Source organism: Hyperolius riggenbachi, chromosome 11 (genome assembly GCF_040937935.1).
Source record: "Hyperolius riggenbachi isolate aHypRig1 chromosome 11, aHypRig1.pri, whole genome shotgun sequence".
Taxonomy (NCBI): Eukaryota; Metazoa; Chordata; class Amphibia; order Anura; family Hyperoliidae; genus Hyperolius; species Hyperolius riggenbachi.
In genome coordinates, this window is record NC_090656.1 from 67,346,511 (window position 1) to 67,370,027 (window position 23,517).

Consider the following 23,517-nt stretch of genomic DNA (forward strand, 5'->3'; position numbering starts at 1 on the left):
ATGCTATGTGGAGTATTTTTTATTGAAGTGTACTGTTATTCAAGAAGATATTTCTGGATTAAAGAAAGCACTGTGATCGAGAGGTGGGGGACGACCCGGGAATGGTCCCAATGTGCCTATACACCATTGGTTGGTCTAATACCGCGGTGAGTGGCACACAAAGGGTGTTGGTGGAGGTACACTCACATGCAACTGTGGCAGGATATGCAGCAGAATATAACCTCATATTTGATGAAGATAACTCCAAAGTTTTAAATGATTTTTGGACATTTTAGATATTAGGTGCATTGTACATGGACTTTTGACCTACTGTGTTTTATGTGGATGTGTTTCTTAAATACCAGAGCACTACCTCTTGTTTTATACATAGTGCTCTAATCATAGCAAGGCAGATCACTACTTTAAGAGAGGAAAGTATGGTATATACAGTATAACCAATCCAGGGGTAAGGAGAAACCACAGTTAGGCACGGTTCCCATTATCACTTTGGAAAACGGAACCTTTTTTGTGTTAAACTTAAATATTGCATTCATATATGAATTTTCGCATGCATTTTATTAAAAGTTTAGAAGTATAGTTCTCCATTGAATTTGATTGGATGTGTGGCAAATGCGTTTTCATACTTTTGCAAAACGCATGCAAATGTTGATACCTATGCAGGATATCAAAGGAAGGGTCAGGAATGGTGCAAATGTATTGTCCCATCACACACACAAATTATATGTATCTGTTACAGTTTATACATTGTGAACTCTTAGAATCAAGCAGAAGGTAAACCAATCGTCAGTTAGAGATTTATGGCGAACATCGTGTGCCTGGCAAGTGTTTAAAAAGATACTTGCATCACTTAGTAATTTGCACTGCCCCCCCCCCCCCCCCACCCTAAAAAAAGGCATAGGTAAACCGGTCGTTTGAATGTTCTCTGCTTCTGTAGTTAGATCTCTCTGCTTCTTAGAAAATAGATAAGTACTGTTCTGTAGTACAGAGTTTGAAAAATATCCATAGCTTTGTGCAGGTACAAGGCAGGGTCTGTGTAAGTCAAGGACTTAAAGAGACTCTGTAACAAAAATTGTATCCTGTTTTTTATCATCCTACAAGTTCAAAAAGCTATTCTAATGTGTTCTGGCTTACTGCAGCACTTTATACTATCACTGTCTCTGTAATAAATCAATGTATCTTTCCCCTATCAGACTTGTCGGCCTGTGTCTGGAAGGCTGCCAAGTTCTTCAGTGTTGTGGTTCTGCTATGAACTCCCCCTTCCAGGCCCCTCTATGCACACTGCCTGTGTGTTATTTAAGGATTAGAGCAGCTTCTCTCTTCTCTCTTATCTTTTACAAGCTGGATAAATCGTCCTCTGAGCTGGCTGGGCTTTCACATACTGAAGAATTACAGACAAGGGCAAAGCTGTTTGCAGGAAGAAACAAGCAGCCTGAAACTTCAGTGCATGAGAACAGGGGGAAAGAAACACACAAATGATCTCTTGAGATTCAAAAGGAAGGCTGTATACAGCCTGCTTGTGTATGAATGTATTTTCTATGTGTGGACAATTGTACATCAACCTACTTCCTGTTTTGGTGGCCATTTTGTTTGTTTATAAACAAACTTTTTAAAACTGTTTTTAACCACTTTTAATGCGACGAGGAGCGGCAAAATTGTGTCAGAGGGTAATAGGAGATGTCCCCTAAGGCACTGGTATGTTTACTTTTGTGCGATTTTAACAATACAGATTCTCTTTAAAGGAAACCTGAGGTGGAAAAAAAATAACTGATGGGATAAAAAATGGTATCTATATGTGTACTTTTTTTTTAGAATCTTAAAGTTTTATTCTTTGTGTATCAGCTATAAAAGTAGTATTGTCTCAACTGAATGGTACTCCTCCTCACAATCTAAGAGAGTTCTAAACCAAAATATATGAACTATTGATATTTTTATATTTTTTAATCTATCACCTGTGCTCAAAAGCTATTTTCTGCAGGAAAATGTTTTATGGCTTTAATTCCTTATTATGCTACAGTCTAACTAGGTCCCAACTGGAGACAAACTGTCACATGCTTACCTGATGTTTAAAGAGGAACTCCAGTGAAAATAATGTAATAAAAAAGTGGTTCATTTTTACAATAATTATGTATAAATGATTTAGTCAGTGTTTGCCCATTGTAAAATCTTTTAAATCCCTAATTTACATTCTGTCATTTATTACATGGTGACATTTGTACTGTTGGCAGGTGATGTAGCTGCTGCATGCTTTTTTGGCAGTTGGAAACAGCTGTAAACAGCTATTTCCCACAATGTAACAAGGTTCACAGACAGGAAACTGCCAGGAGTACCACGGTCCTTAGAGTTTCTTGTGGGAGGGGTTTCACCACAATATCAGTCATACAGAGCCCCTTGATGGTCTGTTTGTGAAAAGGAATAGATTTCTCATGTAAAAAGGAGTATAAGCTACTGATTGGGATAAAGTTCAATTACTGGTCGGAGTTTCTCTTTAACTCTTTCAGGCAGAAAATTAAAAAAAAAAAAAACCAGCATAGTGATGTGTGTGCTAGGCACTGTACATACACCTGTCTATCTCATCATGTTACATGTCACGTTGGATACATGGCAATTGGTGCTTAAACATTGCTGGTGGTCTGTTGACAGTGGAAGACCTTGTAAAAGACTATTAGCAATTGCACCTTAAATAATATCAGCACTACTGATGGTCTTTAAACATTGTATAGCTCTATTTTTAACTGTCCATTATTATTATTGCCTCATACTACTTGTCATTGAGGTTTATTGTATTGCATGCAGCACAAGGCTCAGTTACTTGCACACAATAATGCAACAAATATTGTTGAAATTCAAAACCACAAAGGCTGCTAATACATTGGAAAGAGGCAGTGTGATGCCATATAATAGAATTAAGTAAAAAAAAATAAAAAATAAGTATACCCACTTTTATATTAATTATCCTGGTTTCCAAATCTGAAACACTTCCTTTAACCACTTCACCACTGAGGGGTTTCACCCCTTGAACACCAGAGCAATTTTCACCTTTCAGCGCTCCTTCCATTCATTCGTCTATATCTTTATTATTACTTATCGCAATGAAATGAACTATATCTTGTTTTTTTTCGCCACCAATTAGGCTTTCTTTAGGTGGGACATTATGCCAAGAATTATTTTATTCTAAATGTGTTTTAATGAGAAAATAGGAAAAAATGTGGGAAAAAATTATTTTTCAGTTTTCGGCCATAATAGTTTTTAAATAATGCATGCTACTGTAATTAAAACCCATGAAATGCATTTGCCCATTTGTCCTGGTTATAAAAACGTTTAAATTATGTCCCTATCACAATGTTTGGCGCCAATATTTTATTTGGAAATAAAGGTGCATTTTTTTCAGTTTTGCATCCATCCCTAATTACAAGCCCATAGTTTATAAAGTAACAGTGTCATACCCTCTTGACATAAATATTTAAAAAGTTCAGCCCCTAAGGTAACTATTTATGTTAATTACAAAAAAAAAAATGTGGGAGTGTGGTAGGTAATGAGTTAATTTATTGTGTAAAACTAATGTATTTGTATATGTAAAATGCTTTAGGGTGTAGTTTTACTATTTGGCCACAAGATGGCCACAGTGAGTTTGTTTTCATGCGACCTGTAAGCGTCCGGAAGGACGCTTACAGGAAGCACTATGAGGCTGGGAAAATTACATTGATTGCGCTCTCATAGAAGCAGCAGATCATTGTGGGGGCTTAGATCAACGAACGGGAATGGATTTTGATATGTTACCCTGCCCTCCCAGTAATGTTTAGCCTAGGCTATAATGTCACAAAGCCTTCTGCTCCCAGTGCACTCTTGGAGTCAAGGTGTTGTTTCTACTCACTTCAAGACACACATTAAACAAACATTCCACTGTGATTTATCTTCCCAACAGTAAAAATGTTGTTATAAGTGATACATTTAAAGGAAACCTAAACTGAGAAGGATATGGATTTTTCTTTTTAAAATAATACCAGTTGCCTGATTCTCCTGCTGATTCTGTGTCTCTCATACTTTCAGCCACAGCCCCTGAACAAGCATGCAGAGCAGGTGCTCTGACTGAAGTCAGACTGGATTAGCTGCATGTTTATTTCAGTTCTGTGATTCAGCCACTACTGTAGCCACAGAGATCAGCAGGACTGCCAGGCAAGTTTTATTCATGAAATTATATTCAGCAAAACTGCATTCTTGTGGGGTAAATAGCTCATAATCACTTATTCACAAAGCATTATCCATGCAAGAGAGATGTTCCATATTTTACCTCTACTCTAGGGCTGTCAGTAGGATAGCAAACAACTGTTTGAGGTTATGGTGAAGTGTTAAAAAAGAGAAAGTGGTGAGAAGATGAGAAGAAGGAAATGGAGATAGCTGATTAAATCATTCAGGGAAATGAAATTAATAGAAACACAGTTTTAGAGTTTCACTTAATAATCACGACACAAATCCACATGATTGTGTACAAATTGATCCTGACTAGCAGTGGGAAGGTTTCATAGTAACCAACAAAGGCTATTCATTAAGGCTTTTAAGAAAAGATATCTCTAATCATCACACATTTTTATGTACAACATTTTTTTCCTTTTTTTGCAAGATTAAAGCAATGCACTTGAAATGGCAGCTTAATAACAAATACTAATCATAACACATCTAGCTTTCATTTCCCATGCACTACAATAATGATTCCATTACTGTGTGCAATCTAAAAGAAAACACCATTTGTGATCCTTAAAATACCTCATGAGCTAATGCATCAGTGTCTCTGACTCAAAAAAAATGTGTTATCTGCCTGCCAGTAAAATATATACAGTGGAAAAATACCTGACAACTAATAACAAACTTTGTGAAACAAGCCTTTTGTGTAACCATGTTAAAAGAATTAAATGATTTTAGTTGTTTTTTTGTAAATGTTCAGCCATTTATTGTTACAGGGGGATCTGTAACCTTCTCAGAGACTTACTTTGGAATTATGTTACTGTCCACTGTAAGGGAAAAAAGAGAGACAAAAACTATGTTTTTTATTTTCTCACATTCCATCGAGTTACATGGGGGAAGGGGATGTTATGGCTGTATTGTTAGCAATTTATTGTAATACTATTGACCATTGTGTGAAAAAGATAACCTTGCTAGTTTTCTCATAGTTTAAAGGGATTCCGAGCAGTGCAGACACTATGGAAAGATGCATATCATTTTAAAGCTCTCTTTCTCCTCTTTCCAATGATATATAAACCGCCGCACTACGCCTTTTAGTTTTCACTATTTTCGCGATTGAAATTGCCATGGTGGCGATTTCAATCGCGACAATAGAGAAAACTAAAATGCGTAGGGCGACGATTTGGGTGTCGCCAGAAAGAGGAGAAAGAGAGCTTTAAAATGATATCCATCTTTCCATAGTTACATTGTATTACACAGGGCGACTTTTTCCTAAAGTCAGCAGCTTCATTCTGCTGAATGGAGCTGCTGATACTGGGGAAAGTGTCGTCCTGTGTAATACAAGTAACTATGGAAAGATCATTATCATTTTAAAGCTCTCTTTCTCCTCTTTCTGGCGACACCCAAATCGTCGCCCCCAAGCCTTTTAGTTTTCTATATTTTCGCGATTGAAATCGCGGCCGCAGCAATTTCAATCGCGAAAATAGCGAAAACTAAAAGGCGTAGGGCGGCGGTTTATATATCATTGGAAAGAGGAGAAAGAGAGCTTTAAAATGATATGCATCTTTCCATAGTTTCTGCACTGCTCGGAGTCCCTTTAAGCTCATACCATCCAGTTATTCAGGGGGTCTCTGATTTACAAAGTGTCTTTCCTACAGGTGATTCCTTTTGTTTCTGACTGGCATAGCACCTTTGAGTTAAACCTGTTAATAAAGTACATGCCTCTTGGTGAGCTCCTAACTTTTACTACACAATTGATGGCTTTTTCATGCAGAAGTAAGGGGCTGTGACATTAGATGGGCAGGTGGAAGAGAGAGAGAATCACACAGAGGGAGATCACCAAGGTGTTCTGCTCACTTACCAGTACCATTTCCTGCTACTTACAGTGTAGTTGAGTCCAGTACAAGAAAAAAAAGTTTGATGATGAAGCATTTGACTCAATGTAAAATAGAGTTATGGATCAGAACAGTAATGGGCAAAGTGGGGAGAAGGAGAATAATTCAGAGCAGTAAGAAGCTGCTATTGGAAGTATCACTAAAAAAAAAGAAAAGGACCTTTGCCTGGAAGTTCTTTAAAAATCAACTTTTGACCAAGACATAGGCCTCAATTCACTAAGATCACGCTGGAGATAATAAAGCAAGAGAAAACTTACCTCCACACAGTGAGAGAGTTATCTTATCTCTTCATTCCTTAAGTTACCTCCTCTGTAGTTAAGTTACCTCCTCTGTAGTTAATATGTAGAATTCTGGAGTTATTTTAAGGATTGAAGAGTTAACTTAAAGACAGAAAAGTTAACGTTAGATTTGTCTGAGGTAAAATGTTTCCTGACTACCATCACCATGGTAACAACTGTAGAAACGATGTTAAGGACAGGAGATAAGCTTAGCAAATTTAGGCCTATGTGATCTACAGTATATGTCGCTAGCACTTCAAGCAGGGCTGGAACCTTAAACTGTGTTTGTACCATTTGCTTCAGGAACCATGTAAGCATCCACCACACAGATAGTTGGTAAGATCACTTGGTCCTGAGGAAAAAAACAACTGACTTATTATTCTGCAACATCTCCCACTGCCCAAGAGAACAATCATCATGTGGCATTAAAAAGAAAAATAAGGTATACCAGGATATTTTAAAAGACATTTTATAAAGATGGCTGACAGCAATGTGTTCATCGTTGACTTTAAATTCCTCCATTGTGACTGATTTGCATTTATTGGAGGCTGGAGGAATGACAAGGCAATGATACACACTTGAAAAACATTACATTCAGTTCATCATGATTAGAGTAGATGTTGACTGCCCAGAGTCTACCAAAGAGGATATGTGATATTTTTAGACACACAGTGACCCCATTATCAATCACTGCCTGGCTGACAATGGTCACCCCCCAACAGACCTTACTGATTTTCCCTTTCCATATACAGGAACCAACAAACCCTTTGGTATTTTAGAGTTTAAAATTAAGCTTTTCTATTTTTTTTCGGTAGTAGTAGTATAATGTCACCACTATAGATTCTGATGCTGTGGCTATAACTTACTTATTTTAAAACTCCCTTGTTTTCACTAAAGGGTCAAAATAAGCTCAAGTTAGTCTCAGCTAGCAATGTTTGGCATTGGATGGCTTTTTATGATATTTTTTTACACTGGGTAGACTTGCTTTAAAGGACAACCGAAGTGAGAAGAATATGGAGGCTATCATGTTTATTTACTTTTAAACAATACCAGCAGGGATGTGCTCATGAGTAATTACAAGTAGCTAGCTACTCAAATTTGTGATTCTAATGAGGATTAATTGCCTGTGTGTATGGGAGACAGTGGGTTAATTACTCAGATGTCCGCCACTTCTATGCATATAACAATCTCACATGCGTCCAAAGGGACACGTTCCACGACTCATTACCGCGCACTTTCTCCTTCGGCCGGAAGGAGGAAGTGCGCTGTAGTGAGTCATGGAACGTGTCCCATTGGACGCGTGCAAGACTGTGATACGCATAGAAGCGGTGGACATCTGGGTAATTAACCCCCTGTCTCCCATACACACACCTGAGGCAATCAAGACTCATTAAAATCATAAATTTGAGTAGTTAGCTATTCGTATTTATTCGTGACCATATCCCTGAATTCCAGTTGCCTGGCTAGCCTGCTGATCTATTTAACTGCAGTAGTGTTTGAATAACACCAGAAACAAGCATGCAGCTAATCTCATCAGATCTGACAACAATGTCAGAAACACCTCATCTGCATATGCTTGTTCAGGGTCTATGGTTAAAGGTATTAGAGTCAGAGGATCAGTAGTATACCCAGGCAATTGGTATCGTTTAACCACTTAGGACCAAGGCTTAAACCCCCCATAATGACCAGGCCATTTTTCACAAATTAGGCCACTGCAGCTTTAAGGCCTCACTGCAGAGCTGCACAACTCAGCACACAAGTGATTCCCCTCCCCCCCTTTCCTGCCCACCAACAGAGCTTTTTGTTGGTAGGCGAAGATTGCTCCCAGGATGTTTATTTTTTTTTTTTTACAAATATTTATTTCTTTATTTTCTAAATAAAATCCCAGAATTTTTTTCTAATTTTGCATACCTCCCTCCCCCCCCCCCCCCCGCCAGCCAGCCACTTTGATCGGCTGTCATAGGCTTCAGCCTATGACAGCAGATCACCCTTGAGCCTCTAAAGGGGGGTACAGAGTAAAAAGACTGGGAGGCTGATGACGGAACGGATTAGCATTAGCGCACGTGATCTCCTGCAAAACACGCCCACAGGACCTTGCGCTGATCACTGTTAGGCAGTCCTGGGGCTGCCATTGTGGTGACGCCCATCGGCGTGACACGGTCCTCAAGTAGTTCAAAGGAAATACATATGGCAGCCTCCATATCCCTCTCAATACAGATTTCGTTTCTGGAGATTTTGCCTTGAAGAAAGTTCTTCTTTAAAGTTTCTCCTTCACTTCAAGATAAAAACTCATCATCCAGTTAAATTGAGACTACATAGATTTGTTAGCACCTTGGTAACACAGAGCGCGATTATACAGAGATATATTCACCTCTGCACGCTTGCTGTGCTCTCTGGCTGTGTCCCAAGCTGTCACATTGAGCTGTTGAAGCTATGGTTTGGCTGGATGAGGGTGTTTCGACATGCTGTGCTAGCAGTGGGCTGTATTCCTCAGCAGGCTTTAGATTATTATTCGTATACCTTCTCCCATGTTGATGTTTAACAGGATGGCTCAGGCTCATTTGAGATTTAGTTATGGAATTTTGATAGCAGCAAACTCTATGGGTGCTTAACCACTTTAGCCCACAGGCTATTTTACTCTTATCGCCAAGAGCCATTTTCACCTGTCAGTGTTTCTCCCATTCATTTTGCCATAACTTTATCCCTGCTTCTCATACCTCAATAATCTATGTATATCTTGGTTTTTTTTTCACTATAAATTAGGCTTTTAATGGCCAATACTCGTTTTCGGTTATTACTTTATTTTCTATGCATTTTATACTGAAAATTTTCAAAAAAAAAATACACTATTTCTCCAATTCCATGCATAGATTTAAGTAAGCAATGCTACTATAAATAACACCCACTAATTTTATCTGCCCATTACTCCCGGCTATCACAACATTTAAATTATGTTCCTAATACAACGTATGGCGACAATATATTATTTGGAAATAAAGATGTATTTTTTTCTGTTTTTAGCTTTTTGTATGGGGTCAACAAATACAAGCTATTATTTACTAAAATAACAGCAATATACCCTCATGAAATACATATAAAAAAAAGAAGCTGAGACTCTAAGGCAACTGTTTATGTATTTTTAAACACACGCACACACGCACACACCCACACACACACACTATATGTATGTTTTTCACAAGTGTTCTTTTTTAACTGGGGGGGGGGGGGGTGGATTAATTTTATTAAGTGGAAAAAATAAATTATTGTGATTTTTTTTGCCACTAGGTGGCATTGAAAATACAGGAAGTGTACATTTTTTTTAATTTATTTTACAGCTTTCCCTTTCAATATTACTGTATGTATGGACATGGCCCCTGATCGTAGTCCCCTTCACCAATTTCCACCATGTAAATATGTGCACCTGCTGCAGTAACACTGGATATGAATATGCGTCAAGTAAGACTTTAGGTGCTATACTAGGACTGGACAACTATAGTCGTCCAGATAGACTCAAGTGGTTAAAATAGAGCACGTTAGAAATAGGAATTTGACAGAAAATCTGAATTAAAACTCTACCCTATAGGTGCCCATACATCAGAAGATATATGGGCAGATCTCACTTTGATCAGAAGGAGATCTGTAGCCTGCCCATACACCACAGGCCAATTCCCTATCAATTTTAGCATGAAATCTCTGGGGAATAGGCCTTGTGATGCCACATCCACCGCCTCGCCGTCCCCTTGCTAACCCCTCTAATGTAAAATGTACCCTCTCTGGTGCCTAGTGCAGTATGCTTTACCTGTCCGTTGCTGCTCCAGGCTCCATCTGCATTCATGTGCCGCACATGGTCCCGGCGTGAGACTGTGTGTGAGACGGGACACATGCATCCACATTACTCCGGCAACAATGTGGGGGGCATGTATGTGGACAGAGCCCGGAGGCAGCGACAGACATGTAAAGTACACTGCATCGGGCACCGGGAAAGGTACATTTTGCATTGGGGGGAGAGTGCTGGGGGTTCCATCGTGTTTTTTGCTCATCCCAATAGCACAGTGCCATTACGGATGTTCACCTGATCGAGCAAGTCGGCCCTAAATGTTGCAGTATGTTGGATCAATAACTGCAACCAATTTTGGTCCAAAATTGATTGCGTTGTTGATCTGGCATGCTCTTGGTGGCACCAATATTAATCTAATCAGATTATAATTATCAAATTGGATGGTTGATAGGGCGCCAAGTCGTCTGATGTATAGCCAACTTAAAAATGCTTTCATAGTTACATGTTATCTACCTGGGATAGATGCTAACCTACTTATTTAATTACATTGTCTTTCCTTAAAGGACATCCAAGGTGAAAATAAGCTAATGAGATAAACAATTGTATCTATTCTCCCCCTCCTAAAAATGACAAGGCATCCCGCAGTTTTATTTTATATTTAAATCTACTTTTTACATTTTTACTGTTTCATTGTCTTTACCCAATGATACATGTATTTGCATATTCCACAGCTCAAATATATGAACTAATAACCTTTTTATCTCTTTCCTGCTCTCAGAAGCTATTTAAGGTCAGGAAAGTGTTTTATGGCTGTAATTCCTTATCAGTGAGGGTTATACTATAGTCTGACCCAGTCCCGACCCAAACAAAAACTGTCACTTGCATATCTGATTTTTAACTCTTTCAGGCAGAGAAAGAAAAAAAAGTAACACAGGCTTGGCACTGTTTATACATATGTCTATCTCATCATGTCACATGTCACCTCGGATGTCCTTTAACACACTTAAGTTCTGTGTTAAGGACCTTCACAGAGGCTGGTTCTTTTACTGGCTAACTTCAGTGCTTCTAGTACTTCCTTTGCTGATAACTGTTACATAACAAAGCCTTTGATCTCTGTTTTAGGGAGGGTTGCAAAGTTTTGCTTTAGTTATTTTCCGTTTTTTTTTTTTTTACAAAATACATAGAGAAAAATGTAGAAGGAAAATTCTAATAAAGATGATAACTCTTTTGTAAATTATTTTCTCCATTGACCTCAATACAGTAGCTGTAATTTTCTTAAAAATTACATTCTCATTACTTATTTGTGAGGATCCGCTCGGCTGCCTGCGCAGGCAGGCAGCTTTTTGACCACTGTTCAGGTCTGCATTCTGCATGTCTCTGGAAGAGACCCTTGCTGCTGAGGAATTTGCATACGTTTGTCATGCAGATTGCCTAGCCACATCCTTTGTAGGCTTGCTCTATATATACCATGTGATATCACAGATCTGGGCTGGTCATAAGGGTTAGTCCTGTGAAACACTCCTGGAGTGTCAGCCTTGCTCATTGTTTGAAGATTAGCCTAGAGTAATTCCTGGGACTGCACTAGGCAGGTTCCCTAGTGCAGTTAGGATTTCATATCTGTTTTGGTTGTCTGTTGCGATTGTCCTGTCCCTGTGGTGGTCGACAGGAGATCGTTCTGATCTTTGTTCTTGGAGTATAGCTGGAGCAGCGGTTGCTACCAGCTATCTCATCTGCCTGTCTAGCTTGGATCGCTCTCGCCTTGCGCTAGTGCTGTGGATCCTTCTGTTCTGTCTTCCTGGATCACACTAGCCTCTTGCGCTAGTGCTGTGGATCCTATCTCTCACTTATTCCTGTTTTCGTGTATCTGTCTTGTCTAATACGAACGCTTGCTGGAGGCTCGGTGAGGTAACCGTTAAGCAAGCGCTCGCGTCCTTTGTTTCATGTTTGTCTGTCGGTGGTTAGTTAGGCGTGCTTGTCTCTGTTGTGCTTAACACGTGGAGACCGCGCATAAACGCGTGCACTGTTGCGAATGAGTGCGGTGTTCGCGTTTAGTTAGCGTTTGTCATTTTCCTTATCTTCTCATTGTATATTTGCTGTGCCTTTGCTACTCTCGTGCTCTGCCTTGCTGTAGCCTTGTGTCACCTCTGGCAATCACCTCTCTTGCGATTGCGTTCCTACTTCATATCTGCTGTTGTGTATGCACCGTCGCGGGTTGGCGACAAGTTTGGTGCACACACATGCAATCTGTCCCTTTGCTCAATCTCATTCGCAATCGCTTCTCAGGCGATTGCGTTCTCACTCAGTTTCCTTTGTTGTGTGTCCGCCGTCGCAGGTTGGCGGCTAGATTGGTGGACATACATACATTCCTCATCTGTGCTTATTTGGTCTTGTGTCGCTGTTAGCAACCGCCACCTCCGGCGATTTCCTTCTCACTTTATCTTCCTGGTTGTGTGTTCATCGTCGCAGAGTGGCGACTAGTTTAGTGAACACACATACCCTCTGTCGCTTTGATCTCTCTCTTTCAGGGCTATCTTGCCCTGCGTTTCTTCCCTTCGTGCAATTCCTGTCTGGCGTGTGTGGCAGGGCAGAGGAGCTGTTCCTCTGCACTCCACAGCTCCACCTGCCGACAGGAATTTCCCTCTACAGGTGCATTGCACCTTTTGCTGGGTTCCCTCAAATTATACGCTTGTGGAGGATTTCCGCCGTGTCAGCGCAGGCCTTGTGCGCTGATCACGGAGAGAATTCCACAATCGTTACATTGTTCTTCCAAAAGGCTGGAACAACTATTTTAACTTTTCACTGTGTCATTTTAACACACACTGAAATCTATTTCAACGTCTTCTTATTATGTTACAGTTATATTGGTACCTATTATAAATAGTTAATGTGGAGTGTTGCTTCTTAAAAAGGTAGAAACTGTAAATATTCATGGTTAACAGCCATGCCTGACTAAGAACATAGGAGGTAGAAAGATACAAGTGTGTTCACACTTAAGGTGGCCATACCAATTTGCCATCAGATCGACCAACAGATAGATCCCTCTCTGATCGAATCTGATCCGAGAGGGATCGTATGGCTGCCTTTACTGCAAACAGGTTGTGAATCGATTTCAGCATGAAACCGATCACAATCTGTGGAGCTGCCGCTGCCACCCTCCCCCCCTGCATACATTACAAGTTGCAAGATGTCTTCTTCTCCGCGCTCGGCTCCAGCTTCACTGAACTTCCTGTCCGGGGAAGCCAAAACAGTAGAGGGCGCTCTACTGTTTTAACTTCCTGCCGGGACAGGAAGAAGTGAAGCCTGCCGGATTCGGAGCCCAGCGGAGAGGGAGCAGCAGTGACAGCGGGACACGCGCCGGCGGAACAGGTAATGTATTGCCGCTGTATTGCGTCGGTTGTCAGGCATTTAAATGCCGCTATCGATGCACTTCCGACCCGCCGGCAATCAAGCAAAATATTCTACACGGACAGAATCAGCGGAAACAATCGATTTCACAGCAGATTCGATCACAGTGATCGAATCTGCTGTATATCGGCAGGAAAATCGTTAGGTGTATGGGCCCCTTTAGTAGAATGTGTCAAGCTGCCAGGGGTTCCTTTATCTGAAAGGTTGTTAAAACAATGGAAGATATCCCTTGGCATTATGTTGCAGAGTTCTTCAGCCAACCAGTGCACAATATAATCATGGTTCCTTCCAAACAGGACCCTGGTGCATAAACAAGCCTTCAACATAGTTCCAAATATCTCCTGACAATGGTGAAAGGATGAAACCTCGTTGAGATTTGGAGAAATAGGCAATTATATACTTTCAATTGCTGCACCTAGCACTTTATGTGAATTATTGTTGAAGGCTTGTTTATGCACCAGGTTCCTGTTTGGAAGGACTCATAGGGCCTGATTCACAAAGCGGTGATAACTCAGTTATCACGCCTAAAAGACTTTAGGCATGATAACCTTTGCACCACACTGGTGAAAAGCCATTTTAGGCGTGATAAGTTTAGGTGTGATAAGTTTAGGTGTGATAAGTTTAGGCATGCTAAGTTTAGATAAGTGTAGATAGCGTGCAAAGTCCCGCACGCAAAGCAGCGCCATTAAACTCTATGCGAAGTGCACCAGACTTTGCTAGCGCAAAACTTTTGATCAGCTGTGCACTGCGGTGCTAACGTAGTTGGTGCTTAAACTTATCATGCCTAAACTTATCACACCTAAACTTATCACGCCTAAACTTATCACACCTAAACTTATCACACCTAAACTTATCATGCCCAAACTGAGTTTAGGCGTGATAAAGGGCTTTTCACCAGCGTTCTAACTGTTAGCACCGCTTTGTGAATCAAGCCCATAGTGTGCACTGGGTGGCTGCAGGTCTTTGCAACATAGTGCCAAGGGATATCTACTATTCTCTGATTAAGAACATGCCATCTTGATGATAACATGAGAGGGAACTCAAAACCTTACATAAACACACAAGTAATAAGGTTGCAAACCTTTCTGGAGCCTTTTAAATATTAAGGGCTTGTTCACACTACAAGAGCTTTTCTAAGCCCTTTGGGATTGTAAAAGCTCTTGCAAGGTTATCCTATGTGTGTGTTCTCACTGAAGCGATGTGATTTTGTAAAAATCCCCCATAGCATTGTATTAGGAAGAGCTTTTCAAATCACTAGCGCTTAAAAAGCTCTTGTAGGATAATCAAGCCCTTATGGTTATGGCAAGCTTGTTCCACAAAACAAACATTCCATTTTATTATCACATGGGAGGGTGCGGACATACTCAGTGGGTACAAGTGTATTTTTTTCTTTATTTCACAAAACTGCAATATTTGTAAAAACATAAATAAATAATGATAAAAAAGCAAGAAAAAAAACTGATCCTGCACTTTAAATAATTGTTAAAGTGCCTTAAGTTGTAGACAACCATGACTGTATACCATATACAAACATTTGTTTCCTAACTCAAATTAGAAAATGTCAGTGTACAATGACAAGCCCATCTAAGCAATGCATTTTAATAATAATAAGTATCCACGGCTTTATTCTGCACATCGAATGCTCCATTAATGCCCTGGCAAGGCATTCAATCACTGGGCGACTCTTGATAAATTCTGAAGCCTCTCTCCTTACAATGTGAATATGATGTCCTTAACCCATGCTCTGCACCAGCTCAGTCCATTTGAAATGTGTCAGTAAGTGAAACATTGCTGTCATCACTGCTTGTATCCCCATCCTTTATATTTACATCCAGCCTTTCCCTCCATCTGTGGGAACACTGTCATTCCTCATGCTTCGCCTCTCCAAGTGCTGCTGTCACGCCATGAAAAAGCCATCCAAAGAGGAGAAATATTCCATTAATCCACAGGATCCACAGCCATGCTCAGCACCTACAGCTAACACAAGGGAGACTTACAAAAGGTTATGCAAAAGCCGCCAATATAACACATGCACAATTTACTATATTGTTTGTATTGTTACTTATGCACAATGGGAAAAAATGTGCAAGTGCAAACTATTATTATTCTCTTTTACTAGTTTCTAATAGTTTGTATGTTATTTTGCTGTTATCACTGCTTATTTATTCATCCAAACCTGAATTAGACTAGGTCACCTTTGGAAGGGTCTCATGTGCCGACTAATAGATTCTGGTACCTTCATATGGCTGATTTGCTTACCAACCCCTTCTCAGACTGAATCTCACTAGGGAACCACAATTCCATGCTCTCGGCAAGCGGATTGCCAGGATCCCTTGCAGAAGCTCATAACCCATAGAAACAAAACTCCTCCCCCAAAGGTGAAACTTTCTAACACAAACAGTAAAGCACATGTATGTTACTTATTTTTGCCCATATTATTCTCAAGCTTAAACTCTCCTATGCAACTGACCTCAAGGTTCTCTTGCACACATAAGATTGTTTAAATTTCTCCCCACTCTCCTTTCCAGAAGTAACCTAGAAGTTATGTAACGTAGCCTCACAATCCCAAGTTGTACCATACACAGGATGCTTATGGATTATTGTCTTGAGTATTATCCCTTTGCTTTGCTGCTCGCTGTGTATTCACATACAAATTTGCAATAAAAAGTTAATGAAAAAAATAGATTTTCTCAAAAACTATAAAGTATTTTTGAAAAAAAGTTTCCTCTTGTTCCTACTCTTCTACATATCCTGCAAATTTGGTGTTTCTAGCCAGTAAGGGGGCTTTGCTATTAACCGCTAGATTTGGCGGGTTTTGGTGGTTTTTAATCTCAAATAGTTTTTTCATTTGAAACTTTAAAATCGATTTTCTCAAAACTATTAGGTCTTTTTGCAAAAAAAAAAAAAAAGTTGTAGTCAATGATCACCATTATAATCCATGTAATTTTGGCAATTGTAGCATGTATGGGGGCTTTGCTATTAACGTTAAAGTCAAATCAGTGATCATGGCCGTGATCACGGATTCTACATGTAATTACGGCTACAATATGAGTCAAATCTGGAGCTCTGACTCAAATACAGATCACGATCACGGCATATCCGGATTTCGATTCTGCCGTGGCCGTATTTACTTGAATTCATGATTGGAGGGTATCCGAGCAACACTGTCCTAAATTTAGTGGTGAGATTATTAGTATGCAGTGTGATCTAAACTCACCATTTTAGCACAGAATGGTTTAGGTGCTTCTCTCCTTCTCCCCACCTGCAGTGTGAGAGTTATGACTTAGGTAAGTATTTATGAATTCTAGCTAGCATTATGTGAACTGGTAAGTTAGTAGAGGGGAGAATAAAGTAACTGTGAAGGTAAATTTATGAGGGAATGGTTAAGATTAGGCAGGATAGAGTTGATTCAAGTTATGGGTTTTAGGGTTGGGGTGGTGGTGGTTATGATTAGGCTTTAGAATAAGAAGGATTAGGGGTGGTGGGGCTGTTAGGGTTAGGATATGGGGAAAGGTTAAAGTTAGATATGGGAGGGGAAGTTGGTGTAGGAACAGAGGGAATTATTATGGTTAGGCTTTAAAGTGATAAAAGGTAGGCAGTGAGAGAGGTGGATTAGTGGAGGCATTAGAGTGTTTAAGGTTTGGCATTAGGGGAGTCATTACGGTTATTCATCAGAGTATTTTATTGCAAGTAAGGCAGGGTGGTGAAAGGGGAAGATGGCTTTGGTAAACACCCTGGAGGAGAGTATGGGAAGGGTTAAATACATTATTATACACTGGGCAGGGGAACTATAGCTGCAGTGCTGGCCACAAAGAGTTAATTTCTTTCAGCAGCCACTAAAACATGATTTTTAAAGTTCCTTATCAACTTTGATTAATCTTTTTTACATTTGAAAATACCCTTGGTATATGGTTGTCCATTCAAATAAAATTTTCAGAAAGTAATATGGTGTCTAGGGACTTTGATCTTGTAATAATAATAATTATTATAATAATAATAATAATAATAATAATAATAATAATAATAATAATACATGTAAGTGATAAACATATAAACATAAAGAGGAGAGGATCTGCATGTTGCCCACAAAAAGCCTTCTTTGTTAATGAACATATCCAAAATCCACAAGTATTACAAAGCTGAGTTGTTTCGGACAATCTAGCCCTTAATCAGAGCTAAAACTTTATGGCAGTCTGAACAAATAAAAAGGGTCCTGGATTGAGGTACAACTCACACACTACACACCCTACACCTCCAAAGAAGTGGCACCACATCAGGAAAATCCAATTTGGAAACTATTGCTATGCATGAGTAGTGAGGTTCTATCTCAAAACCCGGAAAGTGGTGGTGGCCACCCCTCGGACCGGGTCACGTCTCAAAGTGATGTCTAGGTAGTTATTGTAAAAACACCATCACATTCATGAGTGAAATTTAAATTATCACTGTTAAGGAAGGTATCCCTTTAACTACTTGCTGACTGCTCCATGCCAATTGGAGTGAACGCGCCGGCAGCTCCAGGAGGACCACTCCATGCCAATTGGTGTAAATGGCCTGGAATGGGGATTACAGGGGAGCAGGCGTGCCGATGCTCATGCGATCGCCGCTCGGAGACTGTTAGATGGTGAAATTGACATCTAATAAGTCTGTACAGCGCTGCTATCTAATGCAGCGGTGTACTGGGGGACACAGAAGTAATATGCGGTGAAAGGCTGAAGCCTATCACAGCCGATCGTTGTGATAGGCAGACGGGGGAGGGAGGGAGGGATATTAAAATCATAAAAAATAGGGAAATGTAATAAAAAAATACAATAAATATTTATAAAAATTAAATAAACACACCTGGGGGCGATCTGACACCACCAACAGAAAGCTCTGTTGGTGGGGAGAAACGAGGGAGGGGAGAAATCACTAGTTGTACAGCCCTGCAGCAAGGCCCTAAAGCTGCAGTGGCCTATTTCTGTAAAAATGGCCTGGTCTTTAGGGGAGTTTAACATTGCGGTCCTCAAGTAGTTAAATCCCAGACACCCTTGGTGGTCCTTTTCAAGACCAGGAGAAGGTCGTCAATGTACCTCCTATACCACACAACATTCTCCAGAAGGCTGCTCCAAACCCCAAAGATATGGCACTCCTCCCACCACCCCATTTACAGTGGAGGAAATAATTATTTGACCCCTCACTGATTTTGTAAGTTTGTCCTATGACAAAGAAATGAAAAGTCTCAGAACAGTATCATTTCAATGGTAGGTTTATTTTAACAGTGGCAGATAGCACATTAAAAGGAAAATCGAAAAAATAACCTTAAATAAAAGATAGCAACTGATTTGCATTTCATTGAGTGAAATATGTTTTTGAACCCCTACCAACCATTAAGAGTTCTGGCTCCCACAGAGTGGTTAGACACTTCTACTCAATTAGTCACCCTCATTAAGGACACCTGTCTTAACTAGTCACCTATATAAAAGACACCTGTCTACAGAATCAATCAATCAAGCAGCCTCCAAACTCTCCAACATGGGAAAGACCAAAGAGCTGTCCAAGGATGTCAGAGACAAAATTGTAGACCTGCACAAGGCTGGAATGGGCTACAAAACCATTAGCAAGAAGCTGGGAGAGAAGGTGACAACTGTTGGTGCGATTGTTCGAAAATGGAAGGAGCACAAATTGACCATCAATCGACCTCGCTCTGGGACTCCACGCAAGATCTCACCTCGTGGGGTGTCAATGGTTCTGAGAAAGGTGAAAAAGCATCCTAGAACTACACGGGAGGAGTTAGTGAATGACCTCAAATTAGCAGGGACCACAGTCACCAAGAAAACCATTGGAAACACATTACACCGCAATGGATTAAAATCCTGCAGGGCTCGCAAGGTCCCCCTGCTCAAGAAGGCACATGTGCAGGCCCGTCTGAAGTTTGCCAATGAACACCTGAATGATTCTGTGAGTGACTGGGAGAAGGTGCTGTGGTCTGATGAGACCAAAATAGAGCTCTTTGGCATTAACTCAACTCGCTGTGTTTGGAGGAAGAAAAATGCTGCTTATGACCCCCAAAACACCGTCCCCACCGTCAAGCATGGGGGTGGAAACATTTTGCTTTGGGGGTGTTTTTCTGCTAAGGGCACAGGACAACTTAATCGCATTAACGGGAAAATGGACAGAGCCATGTATCGTGAAATCCTGAACGACAACCTCCTTCCTTCTGCCAGGAAACTGAAAATGGGTCGTGGATGGGTGTTCCAGCACAACAATGACCCAAAACATACAGCAAAGGCAACAAAGGAGTGGCTCAAGAAGAAGCACATTAAGGTCATGTAGTGGCCTAGTCAGTCTCCGGACCTTAATCCAATAGAAAACCTATGGAGGGAGCTCAAGCTCAGAGTTGCACAGAGACAGCCTTGAAACCTTAGGGATTTAGAGATGATCTGCAAAGAGGAGTGGACCAACATTCCTCCTAAAATGTGTGCACACTTGGTCATCAATTACAAGAAACGTTTGACCTCTGTGCTTGCAAACAAGGGTTTTTCCACTAAGTATTAAGTCTTTTATTGTTAGAGGGTTCAAAAACGTATTTCACTCAATGAAATGCAAATCAGCTGCTCTCTTTTATTTAACCTCCTTGCCGGTTATCCCGAGCTCAGCTCGGGGTAACCTGCGCAGGAGGATATCTCAGGCCCCGCTGGGCCGATTTGCATATTTTTTTTTTGTTACAAGCAGCTAGCAATTTGCTAGCTGCTTGTAACTTCCGATCGCCGCCGCTCGCCGCCGATCCGCCGCAATCCGCCGCGCCGAGTCACTCCCCCCCGCCTCAGAGCCCTGCGCTGCCTGGCCAATCAGTGCCAGGCAGCGTTGAGGGGCGGATCGGGATTCCCTATGACGTCCCGACGTCCATGACGTCGGTGACGTCATCCCGCCCCGTCGCCATGGCGACCGGGGAAGCCCTGCAGGAAATCCCGTTCTCAACGGGATTCCCTGCATACTCTGATCGCCGAAGGCGATCGGAGTGGGTGGGGGGATGCCGCCGCTTAGCGGCTATCATGTAGCGAGCCCTTGGCTCGCTACATGATTTAAAAAAAAAAAAAATGTGCGGCGCTGCCTCCTTGCCGGATTTTTTAGACCGGCAAGGAGGTTAAGGTTATTTTTTCGATTTTCCTTTTGATGTGCTATCTGCCACTGTTAAAATAAACCTACCATTGAAATGATACTATTCTGAGACTTTTCATTTCTTTGTCATTGGACAAACTTACAAAATCAGTGAGGGGTCAAAGAATTATTTCCTCCACTGTATTTGTTTAAGATGTGTATTTTTAGTGCCAAAACATTTAATATAGAAAACAAATCTGTAAAAAATAAAAATAAATGAAACTATAATTCCAATCCAAAGTCAATTATTTAAAAGTAATCATTTACATAAGATATCAAATAGAATAGGCTATGGCATAGGTGTAATAGTGGGAACATCCTGTAGTATGCACCTATGTTACTTTATAATGTAGTCAGAATTACATGTTTGAAGTGTGCTTTAAGGGCAGGTTTGCTTTAAATGACATTGCTGCATTAAAATTTCTTTTTAAATAAGACAGTTACATTCTAAGTATAAGTGGGCTTAAAAACTCAAATTGCCTTTGTAAAGATAATCTACTGTGCATTAAATGTGTCTTATGCAGGCTCACAGTCTGTTTAATAGAGCTGCATGGCATGACTTACTTCACTTTCATTGTGACATTTCATGGTCTACAGGGATAGGAGAATGAAGATCCAGGTCTAAATATAAATGGTCTACAACTTTACTTTACCTTTAGTATTCTAAAAGAAGGTCTCAACAGAAGCTGCATGAGTTGAAAGGTCATAGGAAAAAAAGACATGGAAAGGCTAGCCAGTTGGCCTCTGGAGTATTATAGATGCTGCATGTTGAAGGAAAGGTGAACCGGGGCTTGTGACGTTTAAAACCTCAAAAGGTGAGCGAGTCAAAACATTTCACAGTTTGTTTTCCAATTTTTCTTCAGTTTCAAATTTGGCATTATATACCTATGTTCTCAAAGACATTCTTTACATAAGCTTAAATTGTTTTAAAATTTGACTGAGCAAAAGATGTCATGCATACATGGATGGGATTCTGGGCTGCAGGAATCAAAACATCGGCTAGTAGATCTTAAAGATAGCATTACAAGGCCATAATTGGCATTTATTTATCAACAGAAAATGGCGCAATGCACTTGTTAGTATTTTCATAGTAAAGTTCTACCAGCATGAATATCAAAAATAAATTTACTGGAGTTTAGCAAGCATTGCATTCTTCTTTGCATTTTCTCGTTGCAACAGAGATGTTCAATTCTGGATGGTGTGTAAATTCCATACAATAAAGGTGCCTACTTAAAAGGTCGCAGGAAATAGCCATTAGTACAATATTGATAAAATTACTGATACTCTACTACATCATTCATATAGTAAAATATTGTCAGTATCTACTAATATTTTACTATGATCTAGCTCAACCCTACTTTCACACAGAACCCTCCCTCTATGGATAGATAGCCCTAAGACCCCCCACCCCCTCCCCAAGTGGTGCCTAATCCTAAGGACCACCCCTCTCATGGTGTCGAACCTTAATCCCCCCTGGTAGTGCCTATCATTAGTAGCCTCCCCCTGGTGGTACCTATGCTTAATCCACCCTGGCAGTGCCTAACCTTAACACCATTTGCTGATGCTTACCATATCCAGTCCTTCTGCCATGCAAATTGCAGCTACAAATAGTTGACAAGCCACAGTTTGCGCCCTGTTCAACTGTCCAACTTCAACTGTTAACTTGCACCCTGTTTAACTGTTAGTGAAGATGCGCCAAAATTAAAAAAAAAAAAGTTTATGTAATTGGTCCTCTTTCAAGCTGCATACAATTTCCATACAAGCTGAAATGAGTACCATCTTATTACCCATCTCTATTTAACAACCTTATTATTATGTATTCTTAATAGCTTAAGAGTACAGATCCATCTCATCTTGACTTTCTTCAGAAAGGAATCAATATTTTACATGTGCACTTATTGTTGCATCCTCACCTGACTGGTGAGGATGCAACAATAAGTGCATATGTAAAATAAAGGGTGGTATTGAAACAAGATGGTTCTCCAACAACAATATAATTACTGTTTTCTAAAGAACATGCTAAAGAAGTGGCACTGGCTGTGCCACTTCTTTAGCACGTTCTTTAGAAAACAGTAATTATATTGTTGTTGGAGAACCATCTTGTTTCAATACCACTTTTATGGTCTCATCAGCACTCTCTGCAAAGATTCATCCCAATAGACATTCCTCTCTGTAAAAATGGACCAAATCTTTTTTAGCCAGGTATGCTCTAACCTTTCACAAATCACAATTCCCAAACTGCGAATTGGTAGACCAGTTTCATCCTGAGCAGCACGTTGAAGCCAAATATACAACAAAGATCCATAAACAAAATATAGTCCTTCAACTGCTTACAGCTATATCTAAACTTGTTTGCTTTCTTTTCTGTGAGGTAGATGAGAGGTGAACCCCACTAATACAGGACAAAAATGGTTCTTGCACTCACTGAGGGCCATATTCACTAAAAGCCAGTAGAACACAGTCTCACCAATTCCATCCCAATTCCATGGAATATTTATAAAAAGTAGCCAAACTGTCTGCAGCTGTGTAGCTCCATCCCCCTACCCCCCCCCCCCTTTACCCTAGCACACCACTGGCCAGCATTGCTGTTTTACACCAATTTTCCAATCTTAGTCTTTGCATAGTCCGCAGGTGGGCCTTCAAATGCAAAAACTATTAATGTACTACAAATGTATGTATTATTTATCTTTTTTTTTACCTCATAATGTAATGCATTGCATGTAATGCCAATTTCAAGTACCTCTAGAACCCAACTAACGTATACCCTGGGGTATGCACAGGGCCGCCTTCGGGGCATCACAGGTGGGACTGAAGTATGGGGCTCAACTGAGTCTGGGGCCTGGCGAAC

General features: G+C 40.4%; 1 long non-coding RNA gene across 1 annotated transcript; it reads right to left on the minus strand.

The window, feature by feature from the left end:
• Positions 1–15,117: 15,117 nt before the first annotated feature.
• Positions 15,118–22,311, minus strand: LOC137538503 (uncharacterized). The gene is made up of 2 exons (XR_011024811.1): positions 22,239–22,311; positions 15,118–15,509 (listed from the first exon to the last, which is right to left on the minus strand). It is a non-coding gene; the product is annotated as an uncharacterized lncRNA (long non-coding RNA).
• Between the last annotated feature and the right edge of the window lie 1,206 nt (positions 22,312–23,517).